Raw genomic sequence first — 11,932 nt, forward strand, 5'->3', positions numbered from 1 at the left:
TATTAATTGTGATATGTAACTATCCTTGAAAGCACCTTCTGTAGCAGATGACTGGAGGATTGCTAATGTGATATCAATTTTTAAAAAGGTTTCATAGGTAATTCTAGAAATTACAGGCCGGTAAGCTTAATTTCAGCAGCAAGCAAACTGGCTGAAAATTTACAGAAAAACAGAGATATGAACACTTACAGATGAAAACAATTTGTTAGGGAAAAATCAACTTGGCTTTTGTAAAAGGAAATCATGCCTCACCAGTCAAGGTCCAAATTTCTTGGTCAAGGTATAGTCAAGGTTGAGACTTCAGAGGAACATTTTTCATCCCACAATAACAATAATGATGAACTGTCTGTTCAAATGCATCTGGTGATCCAGATTTTAACCATGATCTGACTATTGACTACATCTGATTTAATATGGCTGCTCTGATGGTCTTGAATGCTTATTTATAACTAGCCAATAGCCCGTTATAAACAGGATTTTTTGGGTCTCTCCTCCATGTCCATCTCTTTCTCTCTCTCTCTTCTCCTCCTCCTGCCTCCCCACACTCTCTCAGCTCTTCTCCACCTCCTGCCTCTCTCTCCTTCTCTCTTTCTCTTCTCCTCCTCCCGCCTCTCACTCTCTTTCTCTTTACCTCCCCCTCCTGTCTCTCACTCAGGGGACTGCAGGGCCCGAACAGCAGTTTGGGCTCCGTGCTCCCCGTGCAGGGACAAGCAGTGCAAGTGGCTGTTCGGGCTCCATGCTCCCAATGCAGCACAGGGACCATGGAGCCTAAACGGCCAATTGCTCTGCTTGCTTCCCCACGGTGGCCCGGCTGAGCAGCACAGAGCTCAGCCGAGCACCACAGCGGGAGGCGAAGGGGGGGGGGGGGGTGGAGCAGTGACGTACACGGCCTGGCCCCACCCTCTGGACTTGTACATCACCGCCGCATCCCCCTTCCCCTCCCGCCATGGCACTTGGCTGAGTTCTGCGCCGCTCAGCCAGGCTGCTGTGGGAGAGCAAGCAGTGAAAGCAGCTGTTTGGGCCCTGTGCTCCCCATGTAGCACGGGGGTGCTGCATGGGGAGTGTGGGGCCCAAATGGCTGCTTGCGCCACTTGCTCCCCCACGGCGGCTTGGCTGAGCGGTGCAGAACTCAGCCGAGTGCCACGGCGCGAGGCAACAGTGCCCTCCAGAGGCGACTCATAACGCTACAGCGTTACAGAGCCACAGACATTGGGCTACTGTATATATGATGAGGCCCCTTTACACTCAGTGTAAAGAGGCATTGACATGGGTGTGAATTGCAGTTATGTTCCTTTTCAGGCCTATTAAAGTTGGTGTAAATGTTAAGGTCCCTTTATATGTTCAAAGCATTGTTATGGATGCTTTGCATAAATGAGAATGAGACCCCTTATATTGTAAACTTACATTTTCTTCTTTCCTCTTAAAAAACATAATAAAGATTAATTTACATTTAAAAAAAAGACTAAATCAGCTGAATTTTTGCTAGGACACACAGCATTTCAGGACATATGGCAAATGATCCTGCATTTATTGAATTAAATCAACTTTTGCCATTGATTTGAATTGGGAGCAAGGAAAATGGTCAGTCCAGCCAGGTGCTGCTCCCACTGAAAAACAATGCTATTTAATTCAGAAGGCTTCAGGTTTTTAACCTTTACCTTTTTTATTATACTTTTGAGATAAAAGAATTGTTTCTTGATTGTTCCAGCCATGAATCACTCACATAAAATAGGCTATAAGCTCTGACCCATTAATAATAATACCTGAATCATGCTGTATGTAATTCTGATGTCAAATTACAATAGCAGTAAAATGAAAATGAATGTTAAATAGGCTGAAATGTGAATTTCATTCTTCGCTAGAGATACTTTTCTAAAGCAATTTCATGTGACTTCAGTAGGTTGGAAAGCAGTAAATAAAAATAATATTTTTCTGGATGGGACTTCAAATAGCAGAAAGGAGGAGAATGGTAAAACAGAAGCAGAACACTGGATCTGCTCTATCTCTTTCCTATCTCCACTCCCCCTTTCCTGCCTCCCTTTTTACTGCCCCTTAAGCTTACAGTGGTCTCTCTCCTCTTGTGTGTCAAGGTCATGATCCTGTGGACCCTTACACATGAAAGCAGCCACATTTGAAATCAGCAGAGATATGAAGGAGGGTCTGCTGTTCTTTGTGTGTCTATTTAATTTTAGGGTCAGATCCTCAATGGGATTGAGTCGTTGTGTCACCCACTGATGTCAGTGGGAGTTGAAGGTATTGAGTGCCTTTCAGGATCAGGCCTTATAGTTTCAAGTAAAGAACAATACATATTTAAGGCCTGCTCCTGCTCCCATTGAAGCTAAACGTGAAACTTCTACTGTCTTAACTGGGACTAAGATGGGGACTTTATAGCTCCCCACAAACCAAGACTGTTACTACTTAGGGTATGTCTACATGGCAAGTTTATTTCGGAAAAAGCTATTCCGGAAGATATCTCACCTCTGGAATAGCTTATTTCAGAATAGAACATCGACACTACAGGGCAGCCTCACAATTAGTCTGAGGCAGGCTCCCCTAATGTAGACATGCTATCTGGATTTATAGCCCCAGGAGGCACTGGGGAGGAATAACTTTAGAATGGCCCTGGTGAGGAGCTATTTTGACATAGCAGAAGTGGAGCGTCCACACACCCCCAATCCAAAAGAGCTTTTTCAGAACAGGGGTTATTCATTGTGGAATGAGGTTTACCAATGTCAAAAAAAGCCTGCCATTATTTCAATGTTCTTTCAAAATAATGAAATTGTTGTTTGGACGCTAGTATTGTTTTTCTGGAATAACAGCCGTTATTCCGGAAAAAACGGTGAAGTGTAGATGCACCCTTAGAAATTGGTCCAAACCAGCAATCTCAAGCCAAACATATTGAGCTTTGAAAACAGACTAAATTTCGTGTCTTGACCCAGTCTCCATCTCCAGCTGAACACACACCCTGGATCTGACCCCTGTCACCCCAAACAAAGTGAGAAACTTGCAGTTCAGTTCTTTCTCTAAAAAAATCCATCCACCCATCACTTGCTCTCTCTCACTCAGCCACATATGTTTACATTTTCTTACTCACAGAAAAAGTTGTGATGACCTGCCTGGACAGAGCTCCTTTATCACAGCAACAAAGTGATGTCCCTCTCACATAGTGTTTCTATCATGTGTGACCTTTTATCTTGAACTGCCATGACCTTTTTATTAATGCTGCACTGTGCTGTATGCAGAAGCCAGGGAAAAAAAATCTTTTGTTTCTATACAGAATATTGTGAAAGGACATGATACGGTCTTGTTTTTAATCCAGCTAATTAAAATCTGCATGTGTAGTGTAACTGAGAACACAGCCTTCGCCCACCACTTTCCCACAGGCAGGGAATAAAGGCTTTCAGTGATGCAGCAGCTAGCCACCCTTGGATAACAGAGAACAGAGCCCACAATTCATCCCAGTCTTCCTTATCTCAGTAGAGGGTTCCCCACCCCACCCCTTTCTTTCCATAAAATCACTTACTGTCAGGGGAAGTGCTTCTTGAGATATTCCATCAGAACATAATCAAGTTAAAATTCTTATATGTCAGTGCAGTAACAGTTTCCAAATATCCCTTTAAAAAAACCCCAAAACCAAAACAAAAATATAAAAAAACCCAACTCTCCCTCAAAACATATAACAAAACATTTCTGATTGGACATAAAATCTATTTACTTACAGCGATAGAACCAAAAAACAACTTTAACAGTCCACACATTTATTTTTCACTATGTGGGGCTTTTAGAATTAACTGAAGTGGAAGAGCCTGTAAGAAAATATTAATATAAATATTAAGAAAGCTTTATGTTAGGGTTACAGGATTGGGATTTTGGGGGACAAAATTATATTGGTTTGTTTTTTACCTTTTTCATTCTAGTGGGTAGTGGGGTTAGCGAATGAGAATAAAGAAGACTAATATTGAGCCTCCACCTGTTTTTTTTTCTTTTTACAAGCCACATTTTACACAATGATGAGGTAAGCAGGGAACAAGCAACCTAAGTTGCATGTAAAGATTCAAAAACTGGGAAGTGACTGTGCAACATTAAATTTAAATACAGTGTATGTAAAGAGTCCGCCATAATTCCCACTGGTAAAACACAGTCTTTCTGTGGGCATTTCAGAGAGCATTTCCTAGCTATGCCCACAATTAAGGTTTTAAACAGTTGTGAGTTCAGCTAAACATCATCCACATGCTGTGGTCATATATGCAGATTTTCATGTGTGAACTGAGCCCAATGTGATTAGCTCAAATCCAATGAAAAATACATAAAACTAAAATTAAAAGCAAAGAATTTTTACTAATGATCTGAGCATTGATTTAGGCATTAAGGTCCTTGCAGCAGAGACAGTGTGTTTTTAATTCATTACACCCAGTGAACAAAAAGAATGTTTACAGATATCTAGTAAAGTTTGCTAGGAGACAACAAAGCCCATTAGCAGCTTCTACCTATTTGAAAAAAGCAAGGAAAAAGAATAGTTAAGGGCATCCGAAATATTACACTGCCCATCTAGTGAACAAAGAGATTACTTTGACCAAGTAGAAAAAAATCATACTTCTACATAGGTAGCAGGTTTAAAACAAACAAAAGGAAGTATTTCTTCACACAATGCACACCCAACCTATGGAATTCCTTGCCAGAAGACATTGTAAAGACCAGGACTTTAACCGGGTTCAAAAAAGAACTAGATAAATACATAGAGAATAGGTCCATCTACGGCTGTTAGGATGGAGGATGGGTAGGAATGATGTCCCCAGACCTCTGTTTGTCAGACGCTGGGAATGAGTGACAGGGGTGAGATCACTTGATGATTACTTGAAGAGTGAGGGGGGATTTGATAGCAGCCTTTAACTTCCTGAAGGGAGGTTCCGAAGAGGACTGAGAGAGGCTGTTCTCAGTAGTGACAGATGGCAGAACAAAGAGCAATTGTCTCAAGTTACAGTGGGGGAGGTCTAGATTGGATATTAGGAAACACTATTTCACTAGGAGGGTGGTGAAGCACTGGAATGGGTTACTTAGGGAGGTGGTGGAATCTCCATCTCTAGAGGTTTCTAAGTCCTGGCTTGACAAAAGCCCTGGCTGTGAGGATTTAGTTGGGATTGGTCCTGCTTTGAGCATAGAGCTGGACTCGATGACCTCCTGAAGTCTCTTCCAGCCCTAGGATTCTATGGTTCTATTCATTCAATTCATTCCTCCTAAGGCACCTGGCATTGTCAACCATTGGAAGACAGAATGCTGGTCTAGATGGACCTTCGGTCTAATCCAGTCTGACCAGTCTTATCTTCTTATATCATAATACAACAACCTTAACTGTGACCACAGATTTGGGAGTATATGCAATTGTGTATATTCTGGTTGTGTGCATTTTATTATGTGTTTCTCTGGGGCAATGTTGATATTTGGTGTGAGAGCTCAGAGAAATAACAGATTTTTGTACAATGCTGACAATTAAAATTAATATTTTTGTGTGAAAGTGAAAAAGATTTTTTGAAATTTTTGGCAAATTGAAAAGTTAACATAAAATTAATTTTAGGTCTAATGAATTGTGTTATTAAGACACAATCAAAAGGTATTGTTTCAATGTTGACCATTTTAAAATAAAATTAAAGGCAATTTTGAAAGGAAAAGTCATTTCAAATTGAAAAATCATAACATTTTGATTAAAAAAACAGATTTTTTTTCTTGACTGAATCAGTTTGCCAAAACTGACATAAATTAATAAAATATGTTGGTGCTATTGGAGCTACATTTTTGTCAAAAATGTTTCATGTGAAAAATTTCACCCAACTTAGCTTTAAAAATAATATTGCAAACAGAGGTAAACAGGTAACCACAAATATCATAATTGATCTTTGTTAAAATTGTGCATGTATGTAGCTTGAATGAGAGTTTGATCAACAGAGAATTGATACATGTAAGATAATTTTTATGTGTTTTTTCAAACTTTTTTTTTCAGGTTGATATTTTAAGATTACAGAATAAAGACTGATGTTTATTTTGACTTAGAGTTAAGGTTGTTTTGTGATAAAATGTATTTCTTTTATACTTAATAAAATTAATTTGTTGATTGGATGGGCTGTATAAGATTTGTGTTGCTGTTAATTATTCATTTCCTTGCTTTTAAGTGATTGTGTTTCATAAATGATATGGTAAGTATCAGAAATATATTGTTGTCATTCAGCAACCTTCACTGAGTTTCGAAATGTACTTTGTGCTTTTTTTTAAACATCTTTTACTTTTTTTTTTTGCACAGGTTATTGAAGCTACAGATAATTATACTTAAGGAGCAAACAGCATTGTTGAAGCTAAAAATGGTCCTACAGAGTCTTGTCTCATTCAATGCACACATGACAAATTCTGCTAACTACATTAGCCACGCACCCATAGGCAGCACAACATACCTAGACCTGGAACGCTGGTAAAACATCATGGTTATATTTGTATATTAAGTATTAAGCCTGATACTAAAGCTAAAAAAAAAAAAGTCTTTCAGATGCACAACTAATCTCTAATGCACTAGAAAGCAGACAGCTTGCCTTAAGTGCTTTGTACACAACTTACTGCAGCTGAAACATGTGACAAAAAATGTTGCTTTACCTTTACTCAGTGTTCTTCAGAAGTAACTCTCAAAGAATTTTTAAAAGGTGAGTTTGTGTTAGCACCCATTTTACAGTTGGCCTAACTAAAAACACACATTTGAAACAACTTCTGTGAGAAGTGTTGAGGTCTAGAGATGAGCCATGTATGAGGAAACAACCTCATACTTGTGATACCATGGAGTGAAGCTTTATGTTGCATAGCAATATTGTAATAAAGTGTATAACTGTACTTTAGTATTAAATCCATATTTCCAGAGATTTGTAACTCAGCCTTAAATACAATTGCTTGACATTCAGCGTTAATTTTTGATTTACCCAACATATATTCAATTTGTTTGCCAAATTTTCTATACTAAAAGATGGATGCATGTAAGAAGCATTGAGCTTTACAAGTAGAATATGGGACTATGTAAGTGCTCAGCCAGAGACTGGACTATCCTGGTGCACTAGTACCTTTTTTCAGACGCTCATCTCTTATACCAAAACATGCTCTGCAAGACGTGTCAAAAAGAAGCTGAGAGGACAATTACGATTTGACGCTATACATTTCTCTCATGAACACAGTCCTAGCTTTATCAATCTACCCTAATTGTACAAGGAAACTGAGTGTTTAGATTGTTTTATAAGGTTATGAAACAAAAGGGTCAGTGAATTTTGCCTATTGTGCAAATAGTGAAGATCGCAATAATGATGATTCTAAGGTACAGTGGGAGACAGCTGCCTGAGTGGTCACAAACTATACAAGCCACTGTCTCTTCTCATTTTCCAGGCAGAAACAGCAATGGGATCACAAGCTACCCTTCTCCCTGACACACACGTACTTTCTGAATGCAAATGGACACAGATCATCTTTTCTATCAAAATAAATCAGTATGTCACTGGTGGGAAAGGTAAATAGGACCCATTCAGGGTGACAAGCAAAATCACACCACATTGGGAATAATAAGAATGGCCTCTGTTTAAATCCTAATGTTCTTAATGAGGTTTTACATTAGTGGGAGTTTTTCCCGGGTAAGGTCTGACTAAAACTGATTAGGGTGCTCAGGATGTGACCCACTGCTAATTTATTTGTTTTTATTTATGTTTACCAGATATTTCCATTTAGCTGAATAGCATGGGGGGGCATGGATTCATTTGGATAATCGGGAATTTGGGTAATTGAGAGGGCAACCAATTGGTCTCAGGGTATGTCTACACTTGCCTCCTAGTTTGGACTAAGGAGGCAAATGAAGCATAACAAAGTTGCTAATGAAGCGTGGGATTGAAATATCCCTCACTTGATTAGCATATTCACGGCCGGTCGCCATTTTAAAATGCCAGTTGCCCGATTTAACGTGCCCGATTTAACGTGGTAGTCTGATCCAAAACCCTTACCTCGAATTAACTGGTAGTCCCGGCCGTGAATATGCTAATCAAGTGCAGGATATTTAAATCCCACACTTCATTAGCAACTTCAGTATGCTTCATTTGCCTCCCTAGTCCGAACTAGGGAGCAAGTGTAGACATACCCTCAGTTCCCCTACTGCTCACCTTTGCAGTCAGAAACAGCTGGACAAAGTACAGGCTTCACTGTTGTCACTGTAACAGCAAGACAGCAGATGCCTTAGCTTCTGGACTCCCTATGGCTGCTTGGCTTGGTGTGCATTGGCTCCTATGTGCCACCCTGGGAACAGCATGAAGGCCATGATAAAAAGGGAGCTGGGCCCATTGGTGTTGCATCAACCAGGACCAGAGCTATGACACCAACTGGGTAAACAGCAGCTCCATAGCAGAAGTGTGGGGAGCTGTGGTGTGGGAAGAGGCAAAGGGTCACAGGAGGGAGTGTGCACAAAGGTAGCTGGGCATCAGTGGGAGAGGGTTTCACTAGGGGGTTAAATGCAGGCAGGTATTTTTGGGGAGGTGCGAGCAAGAAAGGAAAATGCAGAGGTTTGGATAATGGGAATTCAGTTAGCTGGGAGTGTACTGTATTGCAGTAGCATCTGAGTCCCCACAGTCAACAGACCACAGCCTCATTGTGCTACATGCTGAACAGACACAGGACTTAAAGGATCTTACAGTCTGAGTAATAATAATGCTGACAATAATGTCCCTTCTTTCAGCAGAATACTGCATGTCTGAATGCTGGCCATATCTGGGAGAAACTATAGCAATGATATGGTGAAGACTACCTAGGTATGGTATTTGTCAGCTATCTTTCTAGGTATTGTCAGTGTCCACCTTGGTATCTAAGTACAGTATCTATGTTGTGATAAAAGACCTGTGGCATGCCTGCAGCTGGCCTGGGCCACCTGACTTGTGCTCACAAAGCTGTGAGTGCTAGGCTATAAAGCTGCGGTATCGATGTTCAGGATTTGCCTGGAGTCTGGGATCTGAGACCTTGCAAGAGTGGAGGGTCTCAGATCTTGAGCTTCAGCCTGAGCCTAATGTCTATGCTGCAATTTTTAGTCGTGTAAGATGAGTCTCATAAGCCTGAGACAACTGTCCTGGGCCATGAGACTCAGTGCCACAAGGTTTTTATTGCAATGTAGATGTACCTTTTTAAGGCTCTTATTATTACTCATGGCATAGAGAGGCCAGAAAGAGGTGGAGACTGTCCAGGTGTGTCCAAGAGCACAGTTGGGTATAGCCAGTTTGCATGCTAAGTCCTACATAGTGTCTGTGCCTAGGGCAGTCCTGGGGATTAGTAACAGCAGAGAAGGGGACATAGTCATTGCTCTCTGGCAAACCCTTGCTGATAAACCGTCCCTTGTTAACCACCTAAACTGTGCTGGTGGCCAAATGAGCCTTTGGCTGTCCTCTGGACTGAGAAGCCACAAATGGGCCCTCAATGCTACCTACCGAAAGTTGAGTGTGGCTGAAGATTGGAGCCAAAATAGGTTAAATCATCATGCTTAATTCCAGTTTTCTGCTGACTTCCATATAACCAGAAAAGCACAATTTGTCAGTATCTTTCTTACCATTAATTCACATTTCCAGCATGTGATCTATCAGTTGGTGAGTTTTGCAGATCCATAATGGATTGTCCTGTAAAATATTTACCAAAGATATCATAATGCTGTGCTAAAACTATGACACCTGTGTTTGGTATCTTGACAAGTCAAACTTACTGTCATTACATTCCACATGAAAGCATTTGGGTTTGCAGCATTGTTTTCTGTGTGTCATGAAAAAGAATGTGATCTAAAACATGCACAAAGAACAAGCAGGTGTGTGGCATGCTAAATTGGTATGCAGAGCACAGAAAGTTTCAATCCTTTCCCACATATTGGATAAGCTTATTTGAACCTATTGTGTTTTACGTGTGAAGTTTTCCAAGTAATTATTAATCAAAGTAAAATAATCCAGGATTTATCCTGGTGATTTATTTTGGTGTTTTTAGTCCTAAAATTTGCTTTCTTTCTTTTAGAATGGAGAGCAGTATGCACATGCATAACCCAATGTTGCTAGCCAATTCTCTATTGGCTGCACATCAGAGAAAGCTACATAGAGTGAGTTATTGTATGGGAGGTTTGGAATAATTTTTGCTTTTGCTATCAACTGTAGCTAAGATTGTGCTAGTAAGAATGTCCCTCTTTGAATAAACTTCATCACTTTTTGGATCACCACCATCTAAAATATGATAGCCAGGTATTCATATCATTTGGAGGACTGGAAAAATCCCAAGAAAGATCATTTCAATATTTCATCCTACACCAGGCCATGCTTTCAGAGATAAGCATTTGTAGAACTTACGTGATGAAGGAAGAAAATAGTTGATCAGTGCAATAAAGGAAGATAAAATTCTAGTACATGTGTATTTGTTGAGGTTCCACTCTAGAAGGTGCATGGGAAATGCATGTCCCCACGCCACACGAAAACCTGAATGTAACACAATCATATAAGATACAAGCACTCTACTATGTGCAAAGGAGATTCCATGGCAGAAAAGTACAAAGCAAACCAGAAAGAACTGTATCCAACGAAGTCCAAGATGTAAATGTATGCATATGTTGGTAGACGGTAACTAACAGAAAAACCTAGATTCTGTGAATTAGTGTGCAATTTATTGAATAAAAATGCATGTATTGACATAATGTCCTTATGTTACACTCTCCTTAGCTTGATGTTTCTTTTGGTACCTATCTTTTGCATTCTTTCTCTTTTTTCATATCCCTCTCTCTCTGCTCCTGAATCTTTGGTCTCAATTCTCAGGCCAAGTTCCTGTTTGTAAAATCTGTTTGGATTAGTAGACATACTCTGTCCTCTGATATTTCTTTCCATTCTCCCATCGAGAGTAATTTTTCTTTTCTTTGGGTTTCCCCCTTTTCTTCAGAGTACTCGTCACCCTGGGACACAAATTCCCATATTTCCTGCAAGATACCCTTAGTGCACCAGAAACCTTTGCTCCATTGGCAGGATTTAGGCCCTTCTCTTCTTAATCTCACTCTCTTCTTTGAGTCTCTTTCTCAGCTTTAGCAATTTATGCGTCCCTGCTCTTTTTGCCATGACTCTGATTTCTCATTCTAGCTTCTACTTTCTTCCCAATTTTTCTTTTTGCTCCAAATCCTAGGTCTTACACTCAATGCCCAATGTTCTTTTGTGCCTGAGAGCACTTTAAGTTCTCATTTTTGAATGTCTTTTTTCTTCTAGGACATTCTCTCTTGCAGGATTCCTTTTTACAGTATATTTTGTTCAATCCAATTATAAATTTCCCAGTCAAATAAATCTTAAGAATTATGTCATTGTCTCTTTTATCCCTTTCTCTGCTTTTGCCATTAACTGAGATCACAAGTGACTTTTATGGTACAAGTTAAAAAATATAGCAATCTTTCAAAACTAACCTGATAGAACGTGGTAGGTTCAAAGTCTAGCAAGTAATGGATTTGAGAGGGAGTGTGACGGACTGGGCTGGGCGTGGGCACAGCTGAGGGCATGTGTGCAGGGCGAATTGCTCAAACAAGGGCTCCTTATAGCCCCAGACTGGAGACTGTTCCCAAATAGGTCATAAACCAGTCATGAAGAGCGCTTCAGCTGCCAATCCAACTAGTCGGAAGCCTCAGGAGCAAAACCCCTCAAACACTCCAGCTCTCCCTGTGCCATAATCAACCCCAGGCCTTACACACAGGTGAGAGGTTATAGAACCCCATCTCACCTACCTTGAAAAGGTTCTTTCGGGCCCAAGAAACCAGTCACAGTTCCTAGTCAATTTATACTTTGGATCTTACCCACAAGATCACGCTGGGCCAATCCTTTATAATCTAAAATCTAAAGGTTTATTAATAAAAGAAAGAAAAGGTTGAGAGTAAGGTTGTTAA

The 11,932-nt window shown here is 40.3% G+C and overlaps 1 long non-coding RNA gene across 2 annotated transcripts; it reads left to right on the top strand.

The window, feature by feature from the left end:
- The first annotated feature begins 6,134 nt into the window (after positions 1 to 6,134).
- Positions 6,135 to 11,326, top strand: LOC142827682 (uncharacterized). 2 transcript variants are annotated; one of them, XR_012902394.1, is made up of 4 exons: positions 6,135 to 6,457; positions 7,408 to 7,528; positions 8,738 to 8,810; positions 10,045 to 11,326. It is a non-coding gene; the product is annotated as an uncharacterized LOC142827682 (long non-coding RNA). The 2 variants fall into 2 exon arrangements; XR_012902393.1 differs by having other exon boundaries at positions 6,135 to 7,528.
- Positions 11,327 to 11,932: the final 606 nt, after the last annotated feature.

This window comes from Pelodiscus sinensis, chromosome 3 (assembly GCF_049634645.1).
Source record: "Pelodiscus sinensis isolate JC-2024 chromosome 3, ASM4963464v1, whole genome shotgun sequence".
Lineage (NCBI taxonomy): Eukaryota > Metazoa > Chordata > Testudines > Trionychidae > Pelodiscus > Pelodiscus sinensis.